The 26,776-nt window shown below is 41.3% G+C and overlaps 1 protein-coding gene across 5 annotated transcripts in view; it reads left to right on the top strand.

The window, feature by feature from the left end:
• Positions 1–26,776, top strand: part of ADGRG2 (adhesion G protein-coupled receptor G2) — a 126,860-nt gene that overhangs the window by 5,186 nt on the left and 94,898 nt on the right. For 2 of the 5 annotated variants that reach the window (XM_006056326.4, XM_044937518.1), the window contains exon 2: positions 15,713–15,826. The exons of 2 other annotated variants lie outside the window; for them this stretch is intronic. The gene's annotated coding sequence lies outside the window, so the exon portion shown is untranslated. Of the gene's footprint in view, positions 1–2,424; positions 2,501–15,712; positions 15,827–26,776 lie in introns of all 5 variants that reach the window. One more of the 5 variants, XM_006056325.4, reaches the window with a different exon arrangement.

Raw genomic sequence — 26,776 nt, 5'->3', positions numbered from 1 at the left:
TTGTTTTTATTTAGACCAGGAAGAAACTACCTTGGGAGCTTTTTTATAATATTCTCATCTACAGGGAAGGGGCGGGGGATGCCAGGTATAGTGAGGAAAGGAGAGAGAATAAAGGAACAATTTATATGTATAAACAGATGTTGTTCAGTTGCTCAGTCTTTGCGACCCCATGGACTACAGCACACCAGGCTTCTCTGTCTTTCACCATCTCCCAGAGCTTGCTCAACCTCATGTCCATTGAGTCAGTGATGCTATCCAACCATCTTGTCCTCTGTTGTCCCCTTCTTCTCCTGCCTTCAGTCTTTCTCAGCACCAGGGTCTTTTCTAATGAGTTGGCTCTTCGTATCAAGTGGCCAAAGCATTGGAGCTTCAGCATCAGTCCTTCCAATGAATATTCAGGGTTGATTTCCTTTAGGGTGGACTCATTTGATCTCCTTGCAGTCCAAAAGATTCTCAAGAGTCTTCTGCAACACCACAGTTCAAAAGCATCAATTCTTCAGCTCTCAGCCCTCTTTAAGGTCCAACTCTCACACCCATACATGACTACTGGAAAAACCATAGCTTTGACTATATGAACCTTTGTTGGCAAAGTAATGTCTCTGCTTTTTAATACACTGTCTAGGTTTGTCATAGCTTTTCTTCCAAGGAGTAAGCGTCTTTTAATTTCATGGCTGCAGTCACCATCTTCAGTGATTTTGGAGCCCCCCAAAATAAAGTCTCTCAACTGTTTCCATTGTTTCCCCATCTATTTGCCATGAAGTGATGGGACCGGATGCCATGATCTTCATGTTTTTTTTTTTTTTGAAGATTCAAATCAGTTTTTTTTTATTTTATTTTATTTTTAAACTTTACGTAATTGTATTAGTTTTGCCAAATATCAAAATGAATCCGCCACAGGTATACATGTGTTCCCCATCTTCGTTTTTTGAATGTTGAGTTTTAAGCCAGCTTTTTCACTCTACTTTTTCACTTTCATCAAGAGACTCTTTAGTTCCTCTCCTCTTTCTGCCATAAGGGTGGTGTCATCTGCATATCTGAGGTTATTGATATTTCTCCCAGCAGTCTTGATTCCAGCTTGTGCTTCATCCAGCCCAGCATTTCGCTTGACGTACTATGCATAAAAGTTAAATATGCAAGGTGACAATATACAGCCTTGACATATTCCTTTCCCAATTTTGAACCAGTTCGTTGTTCAATGTCTAGTTCTAACTGTTGCTTCTTGACTTGCATACAGGTTTCTCAGGAGACCGATAAGGTGGTCCGGTATTCCCATCTGTTTAAGAATTTTCCACATTGTATGAATGAACAATGAACGAACAATAAGTAGATATCTTATGTGTAAATAAGGTAGCTTTTGGTAGGGGTTTTCAAACTTTTCTGCCCACCATTCGCAGTGAGAAGTATAAATCTCAGCTCAGTATGAACATATCTATATATAATTGAAACAGAATCTCAAGAAGTATTATGCATTTTTCCTCTGTGAAGTGTATTCTGAAATTTTCAATTCTCTTTCATCTGTTGTACTTCATTTTAGAATGATGATCATTGCATTGATTTGACACTCTTACATAAAACTACTATGTTATAAAACTGTTTGTTTAGTTTCTAAGTCCCCAAACTGCTGAACTGTGTTCAGGATAGATTCATTTTATATCAGATCCTGTTATGATGCTAAGTGAGTTCATTTTTAATACCCTGAGATGGCGGTGTGTGCTGATTTGCTTTAGTTGTGTCCGACTTTGTGTGACCCCCCCATACTGTAGCCTGCTAGGCTCCTCTGTCCATGGGATTCTCCAGGCAGGAATACTGGAGTGGGTTGCCATTTCCCTCTCCAGGGGATTTTCCCAACCCAGGGATCTCAAAGCCAGGTGTCCTGCATTGCAGGCAGCTTGTTTACCGTCTGAGCCACCAGGGAGATAATGGTAGCTACCCCAATTTTTCTCTCAAATTTATATGTAGCCTGTAACCCAGTCTCCCAGTGCCCACCCTGACCCCAGAGAATTACCAGTAAAGGCAGTTTTGTAAATCTACTGCTCAAATCTTCTACCATGCTTACACTAGACCCCTAGCTCCTTCCTGTAGCCTGAGGCCCTATATGACCTTTACCCCATTCTTCCCATACTTTTCCAGCTATGCCAGCCTTCTTGCTATTCATCACGTCAGCCAAGCATTTCCCTGCTTCCCAGCCTTAGCATTTGCGGTGCTGCCTGCCTGGAGCATCATTTCACCAAATCATCTCCTAACTTGTCCATCTGTTTTCATTTGGGGCTTCTCTAACCCTCATTCTAAATCAGCATTCCTCACCTACCACTAGAAATGTTCACCCCCTTCATCCCACTTTTGTTTTCTTGTAACGTTATTATCTGCAATTATATTATTTAGTTATTCATTCACTAATTCCATGTCTTTTTTCCCCCTTGCTAGAAAACAAGTTCCAAGAAGGCAGGGACTTTGTGTCTCTTGCTCAGGACCTAGAACAGTGGGACATAGTAGATGCTCAGTAAGTATTTGTTGAATGGATGAATGAGTGCACTTAGAATCTAGAAGAAATCAAGCACTAATCTTAAGAGAAATTCAAAGCACTCTGCTTTTTGTTCAGTTTTGGTGTGGAAATTTCTTTAGGGTAAACTTAAGAGTATATTTTATTTTTATTATTTTATTTTGGCTGCACTGAGTCTTTGTTGTGTCATGTGGACTTCTCTTGTTGTGAAACACAGTCCCTAGATCACGCCGGCTCAGTAGTTGTAGCAAGCAGGCTTACTTGCCCCTCTACATGTGGGATCTTAGTTCCCTGATGAGGGATGGAATCTACATCCCCTGCATTGGAAGTTGGATTCTTAACCACTGGACCACCAGAGAAGTCACTTATTTTATTTATTTTTATAGTATATTTTAATGTGAATAGTTCATAAATCAACAGACATCTGGTGTCCACTACATTTCTCATCTGTGATGATAATAATATGTGCTTAGTCACTCAGTCGTGTCTGACTCTGTGACTCCGTGGACTGTAGCCCATCAGGCTCCTCTGTCCATGGGGATTCTCCAGGCAGGAATACTGGAGTGGGTTGCCCTTCTCCAGGGGATAGTAATAACTAACAGCTAATATTTATTGGGCAGGTGGTGCTCTTACTGGTTTACCTTTGTTAACTCATTTAACACTCCCAAACTCTTGAGACAGGTACTATTTTATATTTAAGTGTACAGATCAGTATTCACTGTTTTTTTCCCCCACCATATTTATTAGTATTGTCTTTGCCTTCAGAAAGTTATAAACATGCCTTTAGCATTTAAGATGTGCTGCTAAGTATCCCAAGGCTCCTCAGTCCTTTGTGTAGCAAACACACCCATCCACCATCGAGGTGGGTACTATTAGCATTTTACAGATGCGGAAACTAAAGCACACAGAGGTTAAGTTTGTTCATGTCCTTTGTCCACAGTCGCACAAATGATAAGCAGTAGATCTAGGGTTTGAACACAGACTATCTGATTTCAGAGGTGTGGGTTTTTTTCTTAATTGAAGTATAGCTGATTTATAGTATATATTAGTTTCAGATGTATAACATACTGATTCAGTATTTTTTACAGATTATGCTCCATTAAACGTTAGTAAAAGATAGTGGCTCTAGTTCCCTGTGCTATATGATACATCCTTGATGTTTTATCTATTTTATACATAGTAGTTTATATCTTTTAATCCCATACCCCTACCTTGCCCCCCTTCCCTCTCCCCAGTTATAACCACTAGTTTGTTTTCTATATCTGTGAGTCTTTCTGTTTTGCTGTATACCTTCATTTGTATTATTTTTAAGATTCCACATATAAGTGACATCATACAGTATTTGATTTTTTTCCTCTGACTTATTTTACTGTCCATTAACAGATGAATGGATAAAGAAAATATGATATACACACACATACACACAAAATGGAATATTACTCAGCCATAAAAAAGAATAAAATTCTGTCATTTTCAGTAGCATGCTTGGATGTAGAGCCTGTGTTTTTAACCAGAGTGCTCATAGCAATGAGGAGCATACACAATTTTTGATCTTTAAAAACATATCATGTTTATGGCCTTTGTTCCTGTACCCAAGCAAGTGCTGGTGTGCCTGTGGCACAGAAAGCCAAACTCGACACTGGGTATTTGCAGCAAAGTCAGGATTTACTGTAGGGCACCAATCAAGGGAGTGGGAGACAAGCCTCAGATCCATTCCAACTTGATCTTTGAGTTAGGGGCTTTTTTAAATGGGGAAGAACAAAGAGGCTGGGATTAATCATCGTTTTGTGATGTTTCTGTGATATTTCTTCATCATAGCTTTGAGAGTCAGGATGTTTCTGGTTTACGATTCTCTGGCCATGTCTGTTACTTCAACTTACCCAGGAGAAACAACCTGAGTTTGTATATTAATGGTGATGTCTATAATAGCAACTTCAGTACATTAATGATGTTATTAATGACAGTAGTTTTAGTCGTCTAACTTTGGTTGATTAGTATTCAGTTAGCAAAGGATTGAGGTCAGAAGGGAGAGGAAAGGGAATCAAGTTTTGGATGCGTGCATGCTCAGTTGCTTCAGTTGTGTCCGACTCTTTGTGACCCTATGGACCATAACCCCCCAGGCTTCTCTGTCCATAGGGTTCTCCAGCAAGAATACTGGAGTGGGTTGCCATACCCTCCACGGGATTTTCCCGACCCAGGGATCAAACCGGTGTCTCTTCTATCTCCTCCATTGGCAGGCAGGTTCTTTACCACTAGTGCCACCTGGGAACCCCGAAGTTTTGGATAGAGATATTAATTACAAACTCACTAAGGGAACTCAGTAGACGTTTCATTCCCGTAGCATAAGTGGCTCTCAACCAGGGTCAGTTCACCCCCCGCCCTGCCCCAGGGCAAATGTCTGGACATTTTTGGTTGTCATGACTGGCAGAGGTAGTGGCGCTATTGGCATCTAGTGGGCAAAAACCAGAGATGTAGCTAAATATCCTGTAATGTGCAGAAAATGACTCCCCACATCCCTTTCTCCTCACTGATAATTATCTGGCCCAAATATCCATCATGCTGAGGTTGAGAAACCTGGCCTTAGCACAGTAGCTCTGAAAGCTGACTGTCTATTTGAATGACTTGGGGAGTTTTTAGAATAAATACTGATGTCTAGGTCCAGGTCCTGACCTTAATAAACCACAAATGGATCTTCAGCATCTCCTGGTGATCCTACCACGCTTGAGTAGTGGCTGTGTCTTTCCAATTTCCAAAACAACTATTTTACCCTTCTTTTACTTTCTCTATTCCTCCTACTTCAGCTGCTGACTCTGTCTCTTTAGCAGAACCCTCCTTGTATTCTCACCACCCAGACTCCCAGCATGTGTACAGGTGCCCAGGTGAAACTGACTGAAATGCCCCGATGTTCTGTGAAACTGACTGAAACATCCCCAGTGTGTCAAAGACCGGCTTCTTTGCTGGGCTCTGGACTTCTCATCCTCTTTGCCTTCTCAAGGACATGTACTTTATTCCCCCCCATTTAAAAAAAATTGGAAAGAATTTCAAACTTTACTAATAAATTGCAAATATAAAAATTGCACAGAGAACATCCATATACCCTTTAACCAGATTCTTCTGTCCTTAACATTTGACCCCATTTGCTTCATCCTTTGCACTCTTCTTCTTGCACATAATTTTTTTCCTGAACCATTTGAGGCTAAGTTACATGCATCATGGCTTTTACTCCTAAGTACTTCAGTATGGATTTTCTAAGAATAAGAATATTCTCTCACATAATCACAGTAGTTGTCAACTTTGGGAAATTTAATATTGATACAATATTGTTTTTAATCTCCCATCTGTATTCCAGTTTTAAAAATAAACCTGCTAATATTTACAGCCTTTTTTTCTTCTAGTACAGAATCTGATCTAGGGTTGTTCAGGCATCTAGTTGTCATGTTTCTTAGCCTCTTTTAATCTATAACATTTTCACAGCCTTTCTCTGTCTTTTATGACATTGGCATTGTCATAAAGGAAAAATCATTTTTCCTTTACCCTTCTAGGTTCTTGGCTGAAACCTCCCTATAATGAAAATACATTAATTGGAGAAAAACAAATGGTTTAATAACATGCATATGTGGCAGATACCCAGGAAAACGAGAAACTGTGAAATGGACCAAGCCACCTTAAATGCCATCTCTAGCTAAAGATAAAAGATGTTGGCTTGGGGGAGGCCAGTTATAAGACTAACAGGCAAAGCACAGTAAACAAGGGTCATGTTGTAAGGGTCAGGTTGTTAGGCACATTGATAAAGAGTTTCTAGAGATTAAAATCATCTTTCTCTCTGTTATAGCAAGAAAGATGTCTGTTGTAAATGTCTCTTACAAAAGGGTAATTTATACCAGGTTTTCAGTGCTTCTCCTGTATCTGCTGTTTCTTAAAAATAATCAGCGTAAGGACTTCCCTGGTGGTGCAGTGGTTAAGAATCTGCCTTACAGTGCAGGGGACCCATGTTTGATCCCTAGTCGGGGAACTAGGATCCCACATGCCTAGGGGATACTGAGTAGCACACCTCAACTAGAGAAGTCTGTGTGCTGCAACAAAGACCCAATACAGCAAAAAAAAAAAAAAAAAAAAAAAAAAAAAAAACATAATAATAATCAGCCTAAAATAATCAATATGCCGAAGAGGCATATTTTGGGATGCCGTATTCTGCTCCCCTTTAACATTTAGAATGAAAACAGACCACCTACCTCTCCTTTTTATTTTAAAGTTTTTATTTATTTATTTATTTATTTTTAGTTTTGGCTGTGCTGGGTCTTTGTTGCTGCTTGGGCTTTTTCTCTCGTTGTGATAAGCTGGGGCTACTCTAGTTGCAGAGCATGGGCTTCTTGTGGTGGTGGCTCCTCTTGTTGCAAATCATGGGTTCTAGGCACATGGGCTGTAGTAGTCGAGGCTTGCAGGCGCTAGGGTGCTGGTGCTCTCTCTGTCTCTGTCTTTCTGTCTGTCTATCTGTCTGTCTGTCTGTCTGTCTCTCTCTCTCTCTCTCTATATATATATATATATACACACACACACACACCTCTTCAGATTCTTTTCTCCCATAGGTTATTACAAAATATTGAGTATAGTTCCCTGTGCAATATAGTAGGTCCTTTTTGGTTATCTGCCATTTATTTATTTATTCATGTATTTATTATTAATATGGACTCATAAATTTCTGTTTTTCAATACTCTGTAATTAATTACTTAAATTATTTTGGTGCTCCAGTTGTGAAGGACTTGACTTATTCCAGTTCCCTCTTTTTTTACTGCTTTGCCGAGCATCCTCCTCTCTTTTCTGGATTGTTCTCATCAGCTCATAATCATGATCTAATATGTAGTATATCCATTGGCTCTGTATCCCCTCCAGTTGCTCCCACATTTCTGGTTGCCTCTCAGAGGAACCTCTTAAAAGGCTGCATATAGTTTATTGCCGCACATTCTTCCCTTGTCTAGTCTAATCAGGGTCCTGTCCTGAGTGGGGCTCTTCTTGGCAGTCCTTGATGAACTCCACGTTGCCAAATTCATCAGTTGTCCCTTCTCTGGCTTATTGTGCTTGACTTTGCAGCAACATTTTCTCCTTTTTTGAACACTTTCTTCTTGTTGCTTCCATTACCCTACACTCTTGATTTTCCTACTCTTAACGGTAACTTATTCTAAGTCTTCATCTCAGGCTCTTCCTCCTCTACTCAACCTACAAAGGTTTGTGTCCTTCCCGGGCACTAGGACTCTGTGCTCTCCTGATATGACCCATCCAGTCTGCGGCTTTCCATTCCATGTAGATGCCAGTACCCATGACCTTTCCCACACCTCAAGATTTACTAATTCACTTTAAAAAATGTTATTTTAGTTGATTTACAATATTGTATTAATTTCTGCTCTATAGGAAAGTGGCTTAGTTATATGTATATATTATTTTTCATAACTTTTTCTGTTATGGTTTATCACAGGATATTGAATAGAGTTTTCTGTGCTATACAGTAGGAACAAATTCATTATTTTAAAAGACTCGTCTGTACTCCCTGCCCTTCTGTCAAGTTTTATTGAGATATTATTGACAATATGAATTGTATATCAAGGTGTACAATTTGATGTTTTGGTTATGTGTATATTGTGAGGGGCTTCCCAAGTGGTGCCAGTGGTAAAGAATCTGCCTGCCAATGCAGGAGATGTAGGAAACACAGGTTGGATCCCTGGGTTGGGAAGATCCTCTGGTGTAGGAAATGGCAACCCACTCCAGTATTCTTACCATGGACAGAGGAGCCTGGAGAGCTACGGTCCATGGGGCTGCAAAGAGTTGGACATGACTGAGCACAAACACACACACTGTGAACTGATTACCGCACTCAAGCTAACTAATGTATCCGTCACCTCACAGTTAAGTCTGTGTGCATGTGTGTGTGTGTGTAGTGAGAACACTTAGGATCTACCCCTTTAGCAAACTTGAAGTGTACAGTAACTATTAACTGTAGTCACCGTGCTGTACATAAGATCTCCAGAACTCCCTTGTCTACACTGATTTTAAGAAGTAAACTCCAGCCTCTTTAACATGGCTTTCACACTGCACTACCACTGTTCAGTTCACTTCAGTTGCTCAGTCGTGTCCGACTCTTTGCGACCCCATGAATCGAAGCACGCCAGGCCTCCCTGTCCATCACCAACACCTGGAGTCCACTCAGACTCACGTCCATCGAGTCAGTGATGCCATCCAGCCATCTCATCCTCTGTCGTCCCCTTCTCCTCCTGCCCCCAATCCCTCCCAGCATCAGAGTCTTTTCCAATGAGTCAACTCTTCGCATGAGGTGGCCAAAGTATTGGAGTTTCAGCCTCAGCATCATTCCTTCCAAAGAAATCCCAGGGCTGATCTCCTTCAGAATGGACTGGTTGGATCTCCTTGCAGTCCAAGGGACTCTCAAGAGTCTTCTCCAACACCACAGTTCAAAAGCATCAATTCTTCGGTGCTCAGCTTTCTTCACAGTCCAACTCTCACATCCATACATGACCACTGGAAAAACCATAGCCTTGACTAGACGGACCTTTGTTGGCAAAGTAATGTCTCTGCTTTTGAATACGCTATCTAGGTTGGTCATAACTTTCCTTCCAAGGAGTAAGCGTCTTTTAATTTCATGGCTGCAGTCACCATCTGCAGTGATTTTGGAGCCCCAAAAAATAAAGTCTGACACTGTTTCCCCATCTATTTCCCATGAAGTGATGGGACCAGATGCCATGATCTTCTTTTTCTAAATGTTGAGCTTTAAGCCAACTTTTTCACTCTCCTCTTTAACTTTGATCAAGAGGCTTTTGAGTTCCTCTTCACTTTCTGCCATAAGGGTGGTGTCATCTGCATATCTGAGGTTATTGATATTTCTTCCGGCAGTCTTGATTCCAGCTTGTGCTTCTTCCAGCCCAGCATTTCTCATGATGTACTCTGCATATAAGTTAAATAAGCAGAGTGACAGTATACAGCCTTGACATACTCCTTTTCCTATTTGGAACGAGTCTGTTGTTCCATGTCCAGTTCTAACTGTTGCTTCCTGACCTGCATACAGGTTTCTTAAGAGGCAGGTCAGGTGGTCTGGTATTCCCATCTCTTTCAGAATTTTCCACAGTTGATTGTGATCCACACAGTCAAAGGCTTTGGCATAGTCAATAAAGCAGAAATAGATGTTTTTCTGGAACTCTCTTGCTTTTTTGACAGTCCAGCAGATGTTGGCAATTTGATCTCTGGTTCCTCTGCCTTTTCTAAAACCAGCTTGAACATCTGGAAGTTCACGGTTCATGTCCTGCTGAAGCCTGGCTTGGAGAATTTTGAGTATTACTTTACTAGTGTGTGAGATGAGTGTAATTGTGCGGTAGTTTGAGCATTCTTTGCCATTCCCTTTCTTTGGAATTGGAATGAAAACTGACCTTTTCCAGTCCTGTGGCCACTGCTGAGTTTTCCAAATTTTCTGGCATATTGAGTGCAGGACTTTCACAGCATCATCTTTCAGAATTTGAAATAGCTCAACTGGAATTCCATCACCTCCACTAGCTTTGTTTGTAGTGATGCTTTCTAAGGCCCACTTGACTTCACATTCCAGGATGTCTGGCTCTAGGTCAGTGATCACACCATCGTGATTATCTTGGTCGTGAAGATCTTTTTTGTATAGTTCTTCTGTGTATTCTTGCCAGCTCTTCTTAATATCTTCTGCTTCTGTTAGGTCCATACCATTTCTGTCCTTTATCGAGCCCATCTTTGCATAAAATGTTCCCTTGGTATCTCTAATTTTCTTGAAGAGATCTCTAATCTCTCTCATTCTGTTGTTTTCCTCTATTTCTTTGCATTGATACCTGAGGAAGGCTTTCTTATCTCTCCTTGCTATTCTTTGGAACTCTGCATTCAGATGCTTATATCTTTCCTTTTCTCCTTTGCTTTTCACTTCTCTTCTTTTCACAGCTATTTGTAAGGCCTCCCCAGACAGCCATTTTGCTTTTTTGCATTTCTTTTCCATGGGGATGGTCTTGATCCCTATCTCCTGTACAGTGTCACGAACCTCCATCCATAGTTCATCAGGCACTCTATCAGATCTAGTCCCTTAAGTCTATTTCTCACTTCCACTGTATAATCATAAGGGATTTGATTTAGGTCATACCTGAATGGTCTAGTGGTTTTCCCTACTTTCTTCAATTTCAGTCTGAATTTGGCAATAAGGAGTTCATGATCTGAGCCACAGTCAGCTCCTGGTCTTGTTTTTGACTATATAGAGCTTCTCCATCTTTGGCTGCAAAGAATATAATCAGTCTGATTTCGGTGTTGATCATCTGGTGATGTCCATGTGTAGAGACTTCTCTTGTGTTGTTGGAAGAGGGTGTTTGCTATGACCAATGTTTTTTCTTGGCAAAACTCTGTTGGTCTTTGCCCTGCTTCATTCCGTATTCCAAGGTCAAATTTGCCTGTTACTCCAGGTGTTTCTTCGGAGAAGGCAATGGCACCCCACTCCAGTACTCTTGCCTAGAAAATTGCATGGGTGGAGGAGCCTGGTAGGCTGCAGTCCATGGAATCGCTAAGAGTCGGACATGACTGAGCGACTTCACTTTCACGCATTGGAGAAGGAAATGGCAACCCACTCCAGTGTTCTTGCCTGGAGAATCCCAGGGACGGAGGAGCCTGGTGGGCTGCCATCTATGGGGTCGCACAGAGTCGGACACGACTGAAGCGACTTAGCAGCAGCAGCAGCAGCAGCCAGGTGTTTCTTGACTTCCTACTTTTGCATTCCAGTCCCCTATAATGAAAAGGACATCTTTCTTGGGTGTTAGTTCTAAAAAGTCTTGTAGGTCTTCATAGAACTGTTCGACTTCAGCTTCTTCAGTGTTACTGGTTGGGGCGTAGGCTTGGATTACTGTGATATTGAATGGTTTGCCTTGGAAATGAACAGAGATCATTCTGTCATTTTTGAGATTGCATCCAAGTACTGCATTTTGGACTCTTTTATTGACCATGATGGCTACTCCATTTCCTTTAAGGGATTCCTGCCCACAGTAGTAGATATAATGGTCATCTGAGTTAAACTCACCCATTCTAGTCCATCTTAGTTTGCTGATTCCTAGAATGTCGACTTTCACTCCCGCCATCTCCTGTTTGACCACTTCCAGTTTGCCTTGATTCTTGGACCTAACATTCCAGGTTCCTATGCAATATTGCTCTTTACAGCATCGGACCTTGCTTCTATCACCAGTCACATCCACAACTGGGTATTGTTTTTGCTTTGGCTCCATCCCTTCATTCTTTCTGGAGTTATTTCTCCACTGATCTCCAGTAGCATATTGGGCACCTACTGACCTGGGGAGTTCCTCTTTCAGTGTCCTGTCTTTTTGCCTTTTCACACTGTTCATGGGGTTTTCAAGGCAAGAATACTGAAGTGGTTTGCCATTCCCTTGTCCAGTGGACCACATTCTGTCAGACCTCTCCACCATGACCCGCCTGTCTTGGGTAGCCCCACGGGCATGGCTTAGTTTCATTGAGTTAGACAAGGCTGTGGTCCTAGTGTGATTAGATTGACTAGTTTTCTGTGAGTATGGTTTCAGTGTGTCTGCCCTCTGATGCCCTCTTGCAACACCTACCGTCTTACTTGGGTTTCTCTTACCTTGAACGTGGGGTATCTCTTCACGGCTGCTCCAGCAAAGCACAGCTGCTGCTCCTTACCTTGGATGAGGGGTATCTCCTCACAGCCGCCCCTCCTGACCTTGAACGTGGAGTAGCTCCTCTAGGCCCTCCTGCGCAGCCACCACTCCTTGGACTGTGGTAGCTCCTCCTGGCTGCTGCCCCTGGCCTCGGGTGTGGGGTAGCTCCTCCCGGCCACTGCTGTTAGGTTAAAACATAGAATTGATCTTATTGTGTAATGGAAATTGTCTCAAAAATATCTTTAAGATCTTTATACTGGCTCAGAAATTTCATTGAGAAACACTAGAAAACAATGTTGATAAGTCGACTACTTCTCAGAATGCTGGAAGTTTTGGGGGAAAGTTGAACTATTAACAGGCTCAGAAATGAGAGTTATAGAAATGAAAAATGGAAGAAAGTATAGGAAAAATAATGTTCTTAAACATTTTGTGCCTTTATTTATTTATTTATTTTGCCGCTCCACATGGCATGTGTTCTCAGCTCCCTGACCAGGAATCAAACTTGTGCCCCCTGCTGTGGAAAAGCAGAGTCTTAACCACTGGACCACTAGGGAAGTCCCCATTTTGTGCTTTTTAAATATAAAAATTCAAAAATCTTGAAACAGAGAGACCTACTAATACACATTTTTGATTAAAGCCAATTTTTGATTCCCTGCCATCTCCATGCCATACTTGATTCTCTCCCCATGAGACCATCTCAGTGTGTGACACCGTGATCCATCTAGTTGTTCAAGCTCTATGCCTACAAATTTCCTGCCCCACATCCAACCTATCTACAGATCTTGTCACTTTGACTTCCAGAGTACATTCCAGGTGTTCCAACCTCTCTACTTGGACTCCTCCACAATTCTCCCTTCTGCCGCTATCTTTCTTGGACGGTTGTAGTGGCCTCCTATAATCCAATTCCCATACAGCAGCTGGAGCATCTCTTTAGAAGTATTAACTGGATGATGTTACTCCCCTGCTGGATTATGGTGTTCTGCCATGTTCTGACACCTGCTCTTCCCTGTTGCAGACCACACTTCCTCCTTTTGATTCTTCCAGCACATCAAGCTCCTTTTGGTCTTTTGTACTAACTGTTCTCTCTGGAATGTTCTCTCTGCCCCTCCCTCATCTTTCTCTGGCTGGCATCATTCATCTCTCAGTTTAAGTATCACCTCTGGTTCCTTGTGGAGAAGGCAATGGCACCCCACTTCAGTACTCTTGCCTGGAAAATCCCATGGATGGAGGAGCCTGGTGGGCTGCAGTCCATGGGGTCGCTAAGTGTCAGACACGACTGAGCAACTTCACTTTCACTTTTCACTTTCCTGCATTGGAGAAGGAAATGGCACCCACTCCAGTGTTCTTGCCTGGAGAATCCCAGGGACGGGGGAGCTTGGTGGCTGCCGTCTATGGGGTTGCACAGAGTCAAACACGACTGAAGCGACTTAGCAGCAGCAGCAGCTGGTTCCTTAATCCAAAATAGATTTCAAGTCACTCACTGTATCATTCTCACCTTACTGTAATTTTCAACATTGCACTTATCATTATATTAGCTTTATTCTTTATTTATATATTTATTGTTCCCCTCTCCTTCTCTGCCCCACCCCCCTGCTCCCATGATAGAATGTGAGCAGGGCCCACAGTTTATCCCTGGTGCCTAGTATTTGGTATACAGTAGGTATTCAGTTAAATGAATGAATGAGTAATAAACTACCTAACATGATCTCCAGCACATGAAATGAAAGTTACTCAGTCACATGAAAGACACTGAGTAAATGTTCTTTCTCCAGAAATTCATGTCTCTGGGCTAAGTCTAGAAGCTGCTGGTGAGAACAGTGATCTGATGAACAAATTAATATCTCTGTGTTAGCATCCTAAATATTAGAGTTTCCAGACAGAAGGGTATTACATTTTACCAAGAAAAAAACAGTGATAAAATTCCAGAGATCACCAATGTCACATTTTTTAGTGGGGGACTCTTCTGGTCCTAAGTATAAGACTGCTTCTCAGATTTTTAAAAAACTTGGACGTGTTTCCCTTGAGTTTTAGACATGTAAAGTTTCTAAACCTTCTAGGTATTCACAAATTGAATATATGGAAGGAGAAGGAGAAAGATTAGGAGGATGTATGCCAAAGTGATTTCCCTTTTAGACATAATTTGAAAGTTAGCCATGATTTTTAAGTAAACTCTAAAAGTACATTCTGTATAGTATTGAAGCTTCCAGGAACAATCAGTACAAATGACCTCCACTAGTGATTTTGCTATCCAGATAATTAACTTTTTGACAGAATATATCACGTCTTGGAGTATTTGGAGAAACCATTACCCTTGTGAAAGTAAAAGTTGCTCAGTTGTGTCTGACTCTTTGCAACCCCATGGACTATACAGTCCATGAAATTCTCCAGATCAGAATACTGGAGTGGGTAGCAGTTCCCTTCTCCAGGGGATCTTCCCAACCCAGGGATCGAACCCAACTCTGCTGCATTGCAGGCAGATTCTTTACCAGCTAAGCCACAAGGGAAGCCCACCCAATAGTATTTATTTTTTACATTGGATTGATGCTCATTTTATATCCATAGTTCATATATGAGTCAAAAGCTGTGTACCATTGTTCACTCTCCTGATATTTATCACCTATGTGTCATTATTAGTCATTTTCTTTCTAGCATCCATTTTTAGTGAAAGTAGGCAAGTGTGGCAAGCAGTATTTCTTAGATATAGAGTCTTATTCTTTTTGACTCATCTGTGAAAGTGGATAAAAAGTATATACATATGTTTCTAAAATTAAACTTTTTAGTGAAGTATATACTATATGCGTTAGAAGTGTATAGCTCAATGAATTTTTACCAACTTTGCACACCCCTGTCACCAGTCCCCCATCAAGAATCAGAACATGAGCGGCTCCCATAAGTCCCCTTCATGTCTCCTCCTGGGCACTCCCACCCCTCAAAAGTAACTACTATTCTGATTCTAATGTCATAGATTGATTTTGTCTGCCCTTGAATTTCATATATATAGTACCACACAGGATATCTGACTTTTTATTTTTGTTTGCGAGATTCATCCATATCATTGTGTTGTGTGTTGCAGTTACTGAATAAGTATTCCACTGTATGACTGTACCGCAATTTATCCTTCCTACTATTGACGAACCTTTGGTTAGTTTCCCCTTTTTGGCTTTTATGATTAGTGTTGTGAGGAACACTCTTGTACATACCTTTTATTTTTTTAAGTTTTTTATTTTGTATTCAGAAATAGCTATTTTGTATTCAGAAATAGCTGATTAACATTGTTGTGATAGTTTCAGGTGAACAGCGAAGGGACTCAGCCATACTTAGACGTGTATCCGTTTTGCCCCAAACTCCCCTCCCATAAAGCCTACCACATAACATTGAGCAGAGTTCCTTGTGCCATGCAGTAGGTCCTTGTTGCTTATCTGTTTTAAATATAGCACTGTGGATAATACCTATCTTTTGATGAACACATGTGTATGTTGACTTAAAAAATATTGGCAATCCAAAAGTTGATAGTTATGTTTTATTCGGCAGGAATTTTTAGGACTTCAAGCCCTGGAGACAGCATCTCAAGTAACCTTAAGGGAACTGCTCTGAGGAGCCGAGGTGGAGAGGCTGGTTATATAGAAGTTTTGCAACAAAGGGCAGGTAATCTGAATGTCAAAAGATTATTGTTAATTAAAGAAAATGAGATATCCCAAGTTAAGGAATTCAGTGTTTTTCTATGTATGGGAGCTTCTCTAGTGGCTCAGATGGTAAAGAATCTGCCTGCAATGCAGGAGAACCTGGGTTGGGAAGGTCCCCTGGAGAAGGGAATGGTAACCCACTCCAGTATTCTTGCCTGGGAAATCCCATGGACAGAGGAGCCTGGCTATAGTCCATGGAGTCACAAGGAGTCAGACACGAGTGAAGAACTAAGACTTTCAGATATTTGGGGCCTGTATTCTGTGTTTTCTCACCCTGAGTTTCCTCGGGGCTCATGATAGGGAGTGGCTGCAGTCTGATGGCTGCTAGATGGCAGGTATATTCTTTTCCTGAGTTTCCTCAGGGCTCACCAGCTCATGTTGGAGGGCTGCAATCACTCTTGACTGTGACATCCTTTGTTTACTGATAGGGCAGGAGGTGTTTTTCTCATGTGCATTGCTACTCTGTAAATGCTATAGGGGAAGAAAAAAAATGTTCCCTCTACCCTCCTAGGTTCATGGCTGAGACCCACCCTGTAATAAAAAGACAGATGAACAGGAGAAAAACAAACAGGAGTTTAATAATATATATCCTCCTGTATACATGGGAGAGACCCGTGAAAACAGAGTAACTTCCCCTAAATGGCCCAAGCCCCACTATGTTCAATACCATCTTCCACTAAAGACAAAAGATTTTTTGTGGGGTGGGGGAGGCCAGTTCTAGGAATTATCAGGAAAAGCACAGTGAACAACGGTTGGGGTGTTTTGCAGATTTGAGTCCTTGCCTTCTCCATTGAGAAGAGTTTCTAGAGATTTAAAGTGACTGTTTTGGTATGAAGAGGGAGACACCCTTATGATGTCTTATGTCTTATGAAGATGGAGGTTCCCCTTATATATGTAAATATCTCTTACAGAAGAGTTACTTCTACTCGCTTTTCAGAGCTGCTGCTTTGTATGCTGTTTCTTAAAAATAATCAGCCTCAAGATAATTCTTACACCAAAGAGACATTTTGAGATGTCATATTCTGCTCCCCTTCAATACCTAAAAAAGAACGCTTTTGATGTTGTCGTCAAGTTGCTTACTCGTGTCTGATTCTTTGCAACTCCATGGACTGTAGCATGCTAGGCTTTCCTTTCCTTCACCATCTCCCGGAGTTTGCTCAGACTCATGTCCATTGAGTTGAGGATGCCATCCAAAGAAGGCTTCTAACGTATTTCTACTTATTTTCATGGTTGTCAGTTATTTTGTACTCTGAATGCAATTAGGATTAGTAACCACATCTGCGTATACTTCCATATCTGTATCCATATACCATATTGAGGCTTTTTATTCATAAGTTGAATTAAGTTTTAGTATGAGTTGTTTTTCTTTAATGTTTCTATGTTCATTTATTCCTTTACCAGCTACCTATATCAAAATGTCATTTTAAAATTTCTTAAGAATTTTAACTTTTTTTTCCTGTGATACATACACGTGATTATTTTGAAATGAATGACACTCCCGGAACTGTCAAATGTATTTTACAGATACTGAGGCAAAGGTTTACCCACATGAGTAGTCTTAGAATGGTACAGGTTTATTAAGCAGTGATTAATTTTGCCAAGGAGGCAAAAAGGGAAGAATGAAATAAATGAAAGAGGTTTTGAAAAACTAAAGTATGCTTTATTTTGTTGTGATTACACCCAGGTTTGCAGGTTGACACGATTATCTCTCTTTGTCCTAAATTTGTCCCAAATTATCCCATTCAGCAAATCTGAAGTTTAATTTGACAAACTGAATAGAGCACATTATCCTGAAATGGAGCAAATACCTTCCACTTGACTTTGGTAGGAGTCACAGTCGCTGAATATACTCTTTATGCAGAGAACACTTGGTGAATTACTATAGTCTGTAGCCGTGCTTTTTAGATATACAGGTAGATCTTTTTGAAATGTAGATGCAGGTTCTGGGACAGGGCTGGAGATGCCTCCTTTTGGGGGACCATACTTTGAATAGTGAGGCTTTAAGCACAGCTGGGATCTTTGTCCATAGCCCTTTCAGGAATTATAAACATCCCTGTCCTCGAGCCTCTCAGGTTGGCCTCCCAGTACGGGCTGACAAACCAGACGCGTTCAGCCTGCATTAGAGCACAAAGCCCAGTACTCCTTGGGCGTTTCTTTAAATCTCAAGTAGCAACTCCTTTCAGCCTTCCCTCACCTAGTCTCTCCTCAAACATTCCAAACAGCTGAAGAAAAACCACTGAACTTCTCAAACGCACGCCAAACCCACACATACACACACACACACACTCTCTCTCTCTAAATCCCAGATACTGACTTGAAGGGAAGAGTGGGGCAGGGCAAGAGTGAAACTGCCTTCTCTTCTGCTGGCTTCGGTGCCTCAGACTTCCTCATTTATTCCATAGAAACTGGGTGTCCGTTTTAAGATCCTGGGCCCCGAGCACCGCGGTACACCCAGTCCCCTTCCAGCCACTAGCTGGACATTTCTCTTCACCCATGTGGCAGCCTGGAGTGCCAGGATAAACCCTTCCCAGCCCACCCCCGGGAGCAGCCCTCAGCCAGGGCTGGTAGGTATTTAATCCAGCTCTTTGCCCCTGAGTGGGACCCCTGAGACGGCTGGGCAGTCTGCACTGGATCCCAGAGCTTCCAGGAATGAGACAGCCTCCCCCAGTGGTAACTGGCTTGATGATGCATCTGTATGAACTGCCTTCCTACCCCCATCTCACCTCCCCATTCTCCTGTGTCCTGGGATCACATGCTAAATAAATTGCTTGCTCTTGAATCTTTGCCTCGGATTACCTTCTGGAAGAACCCAAACTATGGCAGGGCTCTTTGAGGCCAGCAGTCAGGAAGTACTTTTGTTCATTTAAATAAAACCCATGATACGAAAACATGGGAGCCCCTTGGGTTGGTCCTCTGGAGGGCTTCACCAATGTCTAGTTATTTTGTTGGCGTGACACCAAGCATTCAGGTGGCTGGAAGTAAGCCCAATCTCAGAGAGAATGCTTCCGTGTTCTGGACTGTCAACAGAGCTGATACCTGGACTCCCAACAGAGCTAACTCTTGTCCTTCTGAGTCTTGCTAGGCCAGGGGTGGGGGTAGGGGGAAAGTGTATCTCTGAGTTCTGCCTCAGAGCCATTGAGCACATCTTGTGGCCCTGGCAACCCTCACCCTGGCTGCATCCTACTTCCGTGTTCCTTTCTGTAGGCTTCCCTCCCTGGGGTTCTCCGTCATGAGCTCTCTTGCCAGCCCCTTAGGACTAGGAGTCCTTTCTTGGACCTTCAGTTTACTGCATGGAAGCTCCTGACTTTAAGATTCAAGGACGTACCACCCCTGTTTTCCAAGCTTTGTGCCAGTGATCAGTGCTCCTCTAGTCATGTTTGTTTTTTAATTAAATTAATTTGTTGGCTGCGCTGAGTCTTCATTGCTGTGTTTAGACGTTCTCTAGTTGCGATGAGCAGGGTCTTCTCACTGTCGTGGCTTCTCTTGTTGCAGAGCATGGGCTCTTGGGAACGTAGGCTCAGTAGTTGTGTCTCCCAGGCTCTAGAGCACCAGCTCAATGTGGTGGCGCACAGGTTTAGTTACTCTGCAGCATGTGGGGTATGCCCGGACCAGGGATCAAATCGGTGTTCCTTGCATTGGTGGGCAGAGTCTTTACCACTTGGCCACCAAGGAAGTCCATAGCCATGTCTTTAGCTTGTCCCCCTCCTCCTGCCTTTCTCTCCAGACTGGAGTTGGACCCAAAGTTTGGTATAATTTAAACTTCTCAGTGCATTTTAGAACTGTCTGTGCTAAAACTGGGAATCTTAGCCCTTCTATATACTCAGAAGCCTGCCTTTTCCCCTCGAGACCTTGTTTGCAGCATTCCCCTTTCTGTGGTTTCTTGAATGATTGGAACCCACACCAGGCACAGATATTTGGGAGGGTGCCCTGACCTGCCATCTAGAATGGATTGCTCACAGTCTTGCTGTACCCCTGCCAGGGTGTGCTGCCCACTATGTCTTTGTTTGGGCCTTCTGGAATTCCTGATTAGAGACCCTTGTTCCTTTGGATTTGGTATTTTAGGAGTACCCACTACATCAGTGGGACTAGCTTTAATGTAAACATGTATGAAAACATCAAGGATGGATGGTTAGGTGAGTGCTTCCCTGTGACTTTGGGCTCTCTTCCTGGCTTGTAGACTGCCACCTTTTTGTTGTGTTCTCAAATGATGGAGAGAGGCAATAGGAGAGAGACTTTTTATCTTCTTAAAAGGCCATAGTCCTATTAGATTAGGGTCCTACCCTTATGACCTCATTTAACCTTAATTATCTTCTAGAGACTTTATCTCCAGATACAGTCATGTTGGGGGTTAAGGCCACAAAATATTAATTTGGGGGTGAGGAGTGGGACTCCAGTGATAGCAATAATTGTGCTTAGCTTTCCCCCCAACTCCTCCATTCATGTAGCTAAATCCTGAAATTCCACTATTAGAGATTCATTTCTTTGACTTAAATAGTTGTTAAAATGTAAATGAATTACAGAATTTGGTTGATGTGTCTTGATATGAGGTCATCTCCTAAGAGCAGATAGGATTCAAAAAGTAGGAGGCCATTGGGTGTCAACAAGTTGGGAATGGGCCCTAAAGAGAGAAAGAGTACTAAAAAGGAAGTCAGTTTTCCCTGAGCAGCATCTTTTTGTTAACTTTGCCAAGGACTGTTCCAAGTCCTCAGAATTATTTAATCAGTTCCTGCAAAATAACCCTTAAAATCAAATAACTGAGTACTTAACCTAGCTTTCTTGGATCTACAAATGATTTGAAAGCCTTTTAAAGAAGTCTTATCAACTCTCTGCAAAGGGAGAAGTATTGATAGAAGTACAACTTCTCATTGGCTTATACAGCCTCTGTCAACACTTTTTATTAGCCAACAAATTATGTGTAATGACAACAGATGTTTGTAGTAAAGATTCTTGTGTTGTTGGAGCCTAAAGTACTTTTTGAATCACCAAAGATTAAATTATGTACAGGATAATTTTCATATTAACTGTGATATTGATAAAGTCTTGGTTCCTGCTTATTACTGAATGATAATCCTTTATCAGCCAGGATATTTCCATTTCAGTACTTTGTCTTTCTCCGGTGCTAACATTGAAATGGTACCTGAGGTAAAATGAGCCCTTCTTGTGGCTTGTTACTGCTAGGATAGGCTGCTTTTGGATAATTAAGGTAATCAGAACACTGTATGAGTCAGGCATGTGGCTTTGACCCCAATGTGGCCTTTGCTGTTATGGAGACCCCTAGAGAGTGGGTCAGTGTTTGTTCAGTTCTGCTAAGGAAAGTGCATGGAATTCCATCTCCTTTGGACCTGCTCCATCAATGGTGTCATTTAAGTCTTCAAACCTGGCCGTACATTAGGTTTTTTTTTTTTTTTTAATTATTTATTTATTGGCTATGCCATGCAGCATGTGGGATCTTAACTACCCTGACTAGGAATCGAACCTGTACTCCTGGCATTGGAAGCACAGTCTTAACCACTGGACCACCAGGGAAGTCCTCGTTAGCTTTTAAAAAGTGCACAGAAGTAAGTACTGTCCTGAAATTGGTCTTCATCTTCTCATATGTTTCTTTATACTTATCCTATATAGGAATATGTCCCTTAGTAAGAGAAAATGCTGCTTGCATGCTTTTTTTTTTAATTGGAGTATAATTGGTTTATGATGTTGTGTTGGTTTCTGCCATACAGCAGTGTGAATCAGCTGTATGTATACATATATTACCTCCCTCTTGGGCCTCCCTCCCATCCCACCTCCTCCATCCCACCCCTCTAGGTCATTATTTGCATGCTTTAAACTATGTGATTGGTATTTTTTTTACCCCCATATTATTCTGCAACTTTAATTTTGTCATTGTCTTTTTTGTGAGGTTTGTCCTCATTGCTACATGTAGCTCTTATGCATTTCTTTTTCTCTGCTCTGTAGTAGTCTGTTGCATAAATATATAATCTATTGGTACATTCTTCTATTGATGGCCATTTAAATTGCTTCAGGTTTTATTATTAAAAATGAAGCTGCTATGAACAGCCTTGAACATGTTTCCTTGTGCTAATATATTTCCATAGAGATTATATTTAGGAATGAAAGTACTTTAAAAAAAATCTTTTTTTAATTTAAATTGGACGATAATTGCTTTACAATATTGTGTTGGTTTCTGCCAAGGAATGGAAGTACTAGGTGGTAGGGTATATGCCTCTTCAACTGTACTGGTTATTTCCAGATTACTCTCCTAAGCAACTGGGAAAGAGACTTCCTGTTGCTCAGCATCCTTGCCAACACTTAGCATAGTCAGACTTGAGATTTTTTAATATTGCTGAAATGGTATTGTATCTCTTTTGGTTTTAATATGCATTTCTCTGAATATTAGTGTTCACTGACTATTTAAAGTTAATCTTCATGAAATTCTAGTTCAAGTTTCTTTTTTATTCTATCAGGTTTTCTGTATTTTAAAATTGACTTGTAGATGTTCTTTATATACTCTGGATACTGGTTTTTAGTGATATATGTTATAAATAATGCCTCTCAGTCTGTGGCTTATTTTCTTACTTTTTATGGTGTTTTCTGATAAGATTCTTTCATTGTAGTCAAATTTCTTCCTTATTTCTTTTATGGTTTGCACTTCTATGTTTCTGTCCCAAAGGCCTAAAGATATCTCTGTTGTCTCCTAGAAGTTTAAAGTCTTGGCTTTTGAAATAATTTTAGTCTAATTGGAATTGAGGGAGCAGTCTATGTGTGGATTGTTTTTCCATGTGGAAAAACACTTGTCACAGGATTAGTTATTGAAGAGTTGATCCTTGCCCTCCCTCAGCTGCATCTTCCCTGGCCCTTTTTTGCTATATCGAGTGCCCCTATATGTGTGAATCTGCTTCCAGGCTCACTAAAATTTGGCTTCCTGGTATATTTGTAAAACCCTGAGTGAGTATTACACAGCCTTGATTACTGTAGTTTTCTAAAGAATCTTGATATCTGGCAATTCAGGCCCTCCCTTGTTATTCTTTGTCAGATTGTCTTGGCCACTTTCTCTTACATTACATATACATTTGGCCCTCCATATCCATTGGTTCCATATCCAGGAATTCAACCAACTGCAGATGAAAAATATTTGGAAAGAAAAATTCCAAAAGATCGCAAAAAGCGAAACTTGAATTTGACATTAAGTCAGCAACTAGTTACATCACATTTGTGTTGTATTAGGTAGTATATGTAATCTACAGATGATTTAAAGAATACATCCTCTGTAGATTATAACTTGCCTGGAAAATCCCATGGACGGAGAAGCCTGGTGGGCTGCAGTCCATGGGATCGCTAAGAGTAGGACACGCCTGAGCGACTTCACTTTCACTTCTCACTTTCATGCATTGGAGAAAGAAATGGCAACCCACTCCAGTGTTCTTTCCTGGAGAATCCCAGGGATGGGGGAGCCTGGTGGGCTACCATCTATGGGGTTGCACAGAGTCGGACACGACTGAAGTGACTTAGCAGCAGATTATAACTAGGCCACTTTATAGAAGGGACTTTAATATCCTCAGATTTTGGTATGTGTGGGGTTTCCTGGAACCAATCCCCCTCGAATATCAAGGAACAGCTGTACACCTTGTTGTTTAGTCACTCAATCATATCCAACTCTTTCGTGACTCCATGAACTGTAGCCTGCCAGAGTCCTCTGTCCATGGGATTTCCTGGGCAAGAATACTGGAGTGGGTTGTCATTTCCTTCTCCAGGGGATGTGTCCAACCCAGGGATTGAATCCGAGTCTCCTGCATTGCAGGTGGATTCCTTACTGCTGAGCCACCAGGGAAGTCCCAGTGTACACCTTAGAATTACCATTAAGTTCCATAAAGAACTTCATTAAGATTTTGAGTGAAATTACCTTGAATCTGTAGCATTATTTATTTTTCCAAATTACTTTGATATAGATTATCCCGTTTGTGTCTTGCAGCAACTTGCAAGTTAAGTTAATATTGCCCCCTTTTCTCAAATGAGGAAGCATATTAGAGAAATTAAATGCCTTGTCCACAGCTCACAAAGCTAGTCGATGGCAGGAGTCTGGTGTTTTGTTTTGTTTTTGATCCCCCCCTTTTTTGTTGAGAAATAATCCACATACCATAAAATTCACCATTTTAAAGTGTACAATTTGGTGGATTTTAGTGTATTCACAAGTTTCTGTAACCATCACCACTATCTAATTCCAGAACATTTTCATCACCCAGAAGAGAAGCCCTGCACTCATTAGTGGTCACTGCCCACTTTCCCCTCCTCCCCTCAGACACTGGCGGCCACGCTCTACTTTCTGTCTACGGGTTTGCCTGTTCAGGAGATTTCATAGAAATGGAATCACGCACTATGTGGTATCTAGCTTTTTTTCACTTAGCGTCATGTTTTCAAGGGTCCTCCATGTCACGAATCACAACTCCAGTCCTTTCTCTTTCCCTTCATTTTTTTATTGGATTCATTTCCTTTCTTCATTTTCATCTTCTTTTCCTTTTTCAGTCTATTCCGTTTCCTTCATTCCTTCAGGTAAGTCTTTTGACTCAGCCCAGTGGTCTTTTTACAGTTACCATGTTAAATCAATCAGTAAGTGGAAATTTATTTAAGAAATTAAGGATAAAATGATAACTCATGAGCCTAACAACGAAGTTCTCCAGCCTCACTCCCTGTTGGCATTCATTAGGTGCTCAGACATTGAGCTGAGTGCACCAGAATAAAGGATCAACATCAGAGATCTTTAGAAGAATCTTGCCAGTGTTGTTCTTCTATGCTAAGCCAAACTTTGCTAAACCGTGTGCCTGGAAGGCAGAATATTGTTTAGGTTATCAGCTGTGCATTAGATATGCATACTTGCTTTTGTAGAAGAGAAGTCTTATTTTCTTCCAAAGAACTTGAGGTTGTTCAGTTGAATGTGTTATACAGATCTTGGTTTGAAAGAGTTACATAAAGCACTGTATGTAAAGAACCCTTCTCTCTTTAGAAATGGACTTATTCAGTTCAGCAGTATTTTGCTGTTAACCTTAACCTTCAGTTGAACTATGAAGAAGAATCAGAATGAATGACACTACAATCTGCCAAGCCCTGAAGTTAACTAGGGACAAATATGTATGTTTTCCTGCAAAGTATGCTGAATTAATTCCTTACCACTCCTCAGACCACTCCCAGTGAACAAACAGAACCCACATTTGTTAGGGTCAGGAGAGAGGAAAGATTAAATGTGTGTGTGTGCACAGACAGACACACACTCAGTTGATCTGCAACAAACCTCAAGCTGTTCTCTTAACTAAAATTAAGCCAGTAATTCATTTAGGTTTTAACCAGCTATTTTGGAAATTGTTTTATAAGGCTTTAGTTCTTCCAAATGTTCACAACCCACAAAATTGGTTTTGGAAATAATCATTTTTCCCTTTGCCTACAAGGAATCGCAAAATTGAGTTTGAGTTCATTTGCAGTCATTTTTCTTCCCCTAGGTTTTTAGATATCATTTTTTTTTCCTCTGCTTCCTTTTTTTACTTGCCATGGATTTTCCCTTCTTTCCCCAGTAGTATGTCCAGCTCCTTCAAAATCTCTCCATTCATCTATGCACTCTTTGAACAAGTCTTTCTAACATTCCTACTATGCCCGGCACTCTTCTAGTCATTGAAGACTCAACAGTGAACCCAACAGACAAAACCTCAGCCTTCAACAAAGCTTATTTTCCAGTGAGTGAAGCAGATAATAAAGTAAAAAAAATACACATTATGTTAGATGGTGATTCATGCTATCTGTAGAGGAAAATATATCAGAACAGCGGCATGGGGAGCATGGAAGGGCTGCAATTTTAAATAGCATTTGTTTAAGTCGGGGGTTGGCTAACTTTGGACTGTAACAATCCACCTTTTCCTGTAGATAAAGTTCTGTTAGCACACAGCCACATCCATTCATTTACAGGTTGTCTGTGGGGTTAATTAGTTGCAACAGAGACCATATGGGCAAAGCCGAAAATATTTACTCTTTGGCCCTTTGCAGAGAAATGTAGATTTTATTTATTTATTTGTCTGTTTGGCTGTACTGGGTCTTAGTTTTGACACTCAAGATCTTCGACCATCATTGTGGCCTGTGAACTCTTAGTTGCGTCATGTGGGATCTAGTTCCCTGGCAGGGATCGAAATCCAGGTCCCCTGTGTTGGAAGTGCTGAGTCTTAGCCACTGGACCACCAGGGAAGTCCCTGCAAATTTTAAATTATGATAACAGTGTATAATAGTATGCATGTTGTGCTTTTCAGCTTCCAAATCATCTTTATGAACTATGGCCTTGTCTGAGTGTGGCAGCGGTATCAGGGTAGGTCCAAGTAGCTTTGTTTTACAGGTCACTGAACCAGAGAGGTTACTGGGGTTGTGCAGGGCTGCTGCTCTTATAAAGTGGTGATGTTTAGCTCTCACAGCTGGTGCATTTCCCGGCCTGATCTACTGATGATAAAGACAACCCAGCTTTTTAGCACTGGGAGCTTCCTAGCATACACAACACAGGCAGGCGATACTAGGTAGGCATCAAGAGTGTGGGCTCTAAATCTAGGCTATCCAAGTTCAAATTCTCACTCTGCCACTTTCTTCTGTGACCTCTGTACTGTGCCTCAGTTTCCTTTTCTGTAAAGGAGTTATAACAATACGCTTTCTGGGTAGGGTGGTGATGCATCCCAGTTTGCCCGAGGCATCTTGGATTCATGCCTACTTTCTCTGCATTAAGTAATAGTGTCTTCATTTTATTCCCAACTGCTCCAGTCTGAACATTAAGTTATATACGTACCCTAGCTAGGGTAGTTGCTGGGCTTGAGTTAGTATAAATAAGGCTTTTAGAATCCTGCCTAACCATAGTCTGTAGCAGTGGTTTCTTATCTCTGCCATTCCAACTCAT

The sequence above is a fragment of the Bubalus bubalis genome, chromosome X, assembly GCF_019923935.1.
Source record: "Bubalus bubalis isolate 160015118507 breed Murrah chromosome X, NDDB_SH_1, whole genome shotgun sequence".
Lineage (NCBI taxonomy): Eukaryota > Metazoa > Chordata > Mammalia > Artiodactyla > Bovidae > Bubalus > Bubalus bubalis.
This window is presented reverse-complemented; position numbering and strand designations above follow the sequence as displayed.